Genomic DNA, 6,006 nt, shown 5'->3' with positions numbered 1-6,006 from the left:
TTTATCCATGTTCTCTGTAAGTGAATCAAAAGGATGTACAGCAGAAAGAAACACACCACTGAAAATCAGCTACTCAACATTACAAAAATAAATTACCAACAAAATCCCAAAAAACAAAAGACACTGAGTGAGAGTGAAATTTTTACAGAAATCATTCAGGCGCTGTGATGCAACCTGGACAGACCATATCTAACGACACAGATGGATGGGACCTAAGGCTGACCAGTCGTGCGGCTGAGAGACTTGGTGAGCATGAGGCAGCAAATGCAGCCCCTTTAGAGTAATACTGCCTGGTCCTGATTTCATGGATCCCAAATCTCCAGATGCAGGTGACCCTTCATGCAGCTAAAACATGCATGAGACAGCCAGAGGATGCTACACCATCAGATCGGGAAGAGTTTGGAAAAACCACTTCATCTCCTCATGTCCTGGTCCTCGGGTTCCCACCTCCAGCCTCTATCCTAACGATCTCCCCACTTGGGCAAGTCAGCACATTCAACACACTCTGTCGCACAGCTTGGAATATCTCTGGAAGATGTACTGGAATGGGGGGAACAATGAGAGAAAAAGCCTAGGTCTTTGGACAGGCACATGCCCCTCTAATTTCCAATGTGGAAGAGGAAATAACCAAAGGCTCAGCTTGACCTCAGAAAGAAAATAGGACTTGAAGCAATCCTGCTGTTTTGTGGCCAGGTTCAAAAGAAACAACATTACAATTGGAGCTCCTGGGCACTGCAATTCACCATCCTGCAGGATTGTAAATGACACCGAATGTGGAAAAATGCGTTGAGGTAAGTCACCAAAAAGGACTTGAAAGCAAGGCAGAATTGCACGAACGGGATTTCAAGAGGGAAATTGGTCTCACCTGTACAGCACATGGAAAGGGCCAGAAATACTTCAACGATGCCCTTCTCCAAAAGGGCGTATGCGTTTTTCCTGAATATATTCAGGAAAAACACATATGCCATTTTTCGTCAACAAAGCAGGCGCTTTGCATATCAACATTAAAAAGAAGTATCACTTCGCATCAGTACGAAGAGCCATCCTCACAAAGTGTAAAAACGAGAAATGAAGGATAGGGTGTGGAGAAAATGGAGACTTTTGTGCTGATTGTTGGAAGGTAAATTGCCAACGGCACTCTGGAGACGTGTATTTTTTTTCACAAATTAATGTAAGACACAAAGCTACAGAGCATACGGCACTTTCACTCTGATACCGTTCCATAGAACAAAGAGGGAATCAACACAAAGTACTCTAAACCTCAAAGGACTGGACTCAGCCCACTGTACACACCAGAAAAGATTATTTACAACTGGTAAGAATCTGAAAAACAATTTATCGATGTCTCTCTGTAAGTGAATCAAGTGGATGTACAGCAGAAAGAAACACAGCACTGAAAATTAGCTACACCCCATTAAAAAATAAGGTGCAAAACAAAAGGCAGTGAGTGAGAGACAAATTCTTACAGAATTCGTTCAGGGGCTGTGATGCCACTTGGATTGACCATATCTAAACACACAGATGGATGGGACGTAAGGCTGGTTACTCGTGGTGCTGAGAGACTTGGTGAGCATGAGTCAGCAAATGCAGCCCCTTTATAGTAATACTGCCTGGCCCTGTTTCCATGGGTTCCAAATCTCCAGAAGCAGGCGACCATTCGTACAGCTAAAACATGTATGGGAAAGCCAGGGGATGCTACACCTTGCGATCGGGAAGAGTTTGGAAAAACCACCTCAACTCCTCATCTCCTGGTGCTAAGATTCAAACATCCAGGTCCTTTCCTAAAAATCTCCCCACTTCGGGAAGTCAGAACCTTCAACAACCTCTTTCTTATAGTTTGAAATCTGTCCTGTGGACGAACTGGAATGGGGAATAAAGAGACACAATGCCTAGGGGTTTAGACAGGCCCATGCCCCTCTACTTTCCAAAGAGGAAGAGGAATTGACCAAAGGCTCAGCTTGCTCTCGGAAGCAGAATAGTGCTTATAACAATCCTGTAGTTTTGTGCCAGTTCCAAAAGAAACAAGTGGAAAAGTGGAGGTCAGGGGCACTGCAATTCATGGTCCTGCAAGATTGTAAAAGACACCTAATGTGGAAAAATGCCTTGAGGTAAGTCACGGAACAGAACTTGAGAGCAAGGCAGAATTGCGGAAATGGGATTTCAAGAGGGAGATGGGTCTCGTCTGGAAAGCACATAGAATGGGGCAGTACTTCTTCAACGATGCCCTTGGCCTAAAGGGTGTTTGCCTTTTTCCTGAATATATTCAGGAAAAGGACATACAGCATTTTTGGCCAACCAAGCTGGAGCTCAGTGAAAATCATCACTACATAGCTGTATGTCTTCCCATCAAACCAAAGGACCATCCACAGAAAGTGTAAAAACCAGAAATGCAGTGTAGGGTGGGGATAAAAGGGAGCCTTTTTACGTGGATTGTGGTATGGCAAATTGCAATCGGCACTCTGGAGAAGTGTATTGTGTTTCCTAAAATAATCTAAGAAACAGAGCTACAGAGCATGAGGCATTTCGACACAAGGGAGTATATTTTTGGAAAACCAAAACTCCCCAGGACACAGGAAACCCAACGTTTACTGCAGCTCTCTTTACAAGAGCCTCGACTTGGATATAACCGAGATTCCCTTGGAAGGAAAACATGGTTGAAGAATATGTGATTCTTATCTACAAGGAAATATTATTCAGCTGTGAAATCAATGACATAACATCACTTGCCGCCACTCGGGTGCACTTAGGTACGATCATCCTCAGTGACATAAGTCACACAGAAAAAAGAGACTTATCATAAGATATGAGTTATAGGTGGAATATAAAAATTGTGACACATGAACTAAATGACAAACGAGATACAGAATCACACATTTAGCAAACACACTTAGGACTGCTGGAGTGCAAAGGTCACCTGAGGTGAGTCAAAAATCAGGAGTTTGAAATGAGCACAGATATCGTACCTTAGACCAAAGAGGGAATAAACACAACTTACTCTAAACTTCAAAAGACTGGACTCAACCCACTGTACACACCAGAAAAGATTATATACAACTGGTAAGAATCTGAAAAACAATGTATCGATTTCTCTCTGTAAGTGAATCAAGTGGATGTAGAGCAGCAAGAAATACAGCACTGAAAATCAGCTACACCCTATTATAAAAATAAAGTGCAAAAGAAAAAGGCAGTGAGTGAGAGATAAATTCTAACAGAATTCGTTCATGGGCTGTGATGCTACTTGGATTGACCATATCTAAACACACAGATGGATGAGACCTAAGGTTGAACACTCGTGGCGCTGAGAGACTTGGTGAGCATGAATCAGCAAATGCAGCCCCTTTAGAGTAATACTGCCTGGACCTGATTCCATGGGTACCAAATCTCCAGATGCAGGCGACCCTTCCTACAGCGAAAACATGCATGGGACAGCCAGAGCATGCTACACCTTGGGACTGGGAAGAGTTTCGAAAAACCACCTCATCTCCTGCTTCTCGGGTTCAAACCTCCAGCCCCTTTCCTAAAAGTCTCCCCACTTGGGGAAATCAGCACCTTCAAAACTGTCTCTCTTATAGATTGGAATTTGTCCCTTGGATGAACTGTAACGGGGAAAAATGAAAGACCACACCTAGGTGTTTGGACAGGCACATGCCCATCTAATTTCCAATGAGGAAGAGGAATTGACAAAAGACTCAGCTTGCTCTCTGAAGCAGAATAGAGCTTGAAACAATGTTGCACTTTCGTGGCCAGTTCCGAAAGAAACAAGTTGAAAAGTGTAGCACAGGGACACTGCAATTCACGGTGCTTCAGGATTTTAAAAGACACCTAACGTGGAAAAATGCCTTGAGGTAAATCAGGGAAAAGAATTTGAGAGCAAGGCAGAATTGCGGAAACGGGAAAGCAGATAGAATGGGGCAGTACATTTGCAACGACGCCCTTGGTCAAAAAGGGTGTATGCCTTTTTCCTGAATATATTCAGGAAAAAGGCATACACCCTTTATATCCAACCAAGGAAGGGCTCGGTGCAAATCAACACTACATAGAGGGATCACTTCCCATCCAACCAAAGGGCCATCCAAAGAAAGTGTAAAAACCAGAAATGTATGGTAGGCTGGGGATAAAAAGTAGCCTTTTTACATGGATTAAGGGATGGCCAATTGCAATCGGCACTCTGGAGAAGTCTATTGTGTTTCCTAAAAGAATCTAAGAAACAAAGCTACAGGGAATAGGGCATTTCCACGGAAGGGCGTATATCTTCAGAAAACCAAAACTCCCCAGGATACAGGCAACCCCACGTTTACTGCTGTTCTCTTTAAAAGAGCCTCGCCTTGGATACAACCGTGATTTCCATGGACTGAAAATATGGATTAAGTATATGTGATCCTTTTATACAAGGAAATATTATTCAGCCATGAAATCAATGAAATAAGGTCAGTTGCTGTCATTTGGGTGTACTTAGTTAAGGTCATTCGCAGTGACATAAGTGAAACAGAGAAAAGTGACTTATCATAAGATATGAGTTATACGTGGAATAGAAAAATTGCAAAACATGAACGAAATGACAAACGAGACACAGAATCACACAATTACCAAACACATTTATGAGTGCTAGATGGCAAAGGTCACTTGAGGTGAGTTAAAAACCAGGAGTTTGAAATTAGCACAGACACCGTTCCATAGACCAAAGAGGGAATCGGCACAACTTACTCTAAACCTCAAAGGACTGGACTCAGCCCACTGTACACACCAGAAAAGATTATTTACAACTGGTAAGAATTTGAAAAACAATTTATTGATGTCTCTCTGTAAGTGAATTAAGTGGATTTATAACAGAAAGAAACACAGCACTGAAAACCAGCTACACCCCATTATAAAAATGAAGTTCAAAAAAAAAGACAGTGAGTGAGAGATAAATTCTTACAGAAGTCGTTCAAGGGTTGTGATGCCATTTGGATTGACCATATCTAAACACACAGATGGATGGGACCTAAGGCTGGACCCTCGTGGGGCTGAGAGTTTTGGTGAGCATGAGTCAGCTAAATCATCCCCTTTAGAGTAATACTGCCTGTACTTGATTCCATGGGTCCCGAATCCCCAGATACAGGCGACCGTTCCTACATCTAAAACACGCATGGCACAGCCAGAGAATGCTACACGTTGCGATCGGGAAGAGTTTGGAAAAACCACCTCATCTCCTCATCTCCTGGTGCTCGGGTTCAAACCTCCAGCTCCTTTCCTAAAAATCTACCCACCAGGGGAAGTCAGCACCTTCAACACACTCTTTCTTACAGTTGGGAATTTGTCGCATGGATGAACTGGAACGGGGAAAAATGAGAGACCACGCCTAAGTGTTTGGACAGGGACATTACCCTCTAATTTCCAGTGAGGAAGAGGAATTGTCCAAAGTCTCAGGTTGCTCTCCCAAGCAGAATAGGGCTTCAAACAATCCGGCAGTTTTGTGACCAGTTCCGAAAGAAGCAAGTTGAAAAGTGAAGCTCAGGGGCACTGTAATTCACGGTCCAGCAGGATTGTAAAAGGCACCTAATGTAGAAAAATGCCTTGAGATAAGTCACGGAGAAGAACTTGAGATCAAGGCAGATTGCGGTAACGGGATTTCAAGAAGGAGATGGGTCTCGCATGGAAAGCACATAAAATGGGGCAGTACTTCTTCATCGACGCCCTTAGCCAAAAAGATTGTATGCCTTTTTCCTGTATATATTCAGGAAAAAGGCATACACCCTTTAAGGCCAACCAAGCAGGGGCTCAGTACAAATCAACACTACATAGAGGGATCACTTCCTATCCAACAAAAGGGCCATCAAATTAAAGTGTAAAAATCAGAAATGCAGGGTAGGGTGGGGATAAAAGGGATCCTTTGTACGCGGATTGTGGGATGGCAAATTGTAATCGGCAATCTGGAGAAGTCTATTGTGTTTCCTAAAATAATCTAAGAAGCAAAGCTACAGGGCATAAGGAAATTCCACTCAACGGCGTATATTTTCGGAAAAC

This window comes from Physeter macrocephalus, chromosome 20 (genome assembly GCF_002837175.3).
Source record: "Physeter macrocephalus isolate SW-GA chromosome 20, ASM283717v5, whole genome shotgun sequence".
Classification (NCBI taxonomy): Eukaryota; Metazoa; Chordata; class Mammalia; order Artiodactyla; family Physeteridae; genus Physeter; species Physeter macrocephalus.
Note: the sequence above shows the minus strand (reverse complement) of the source record.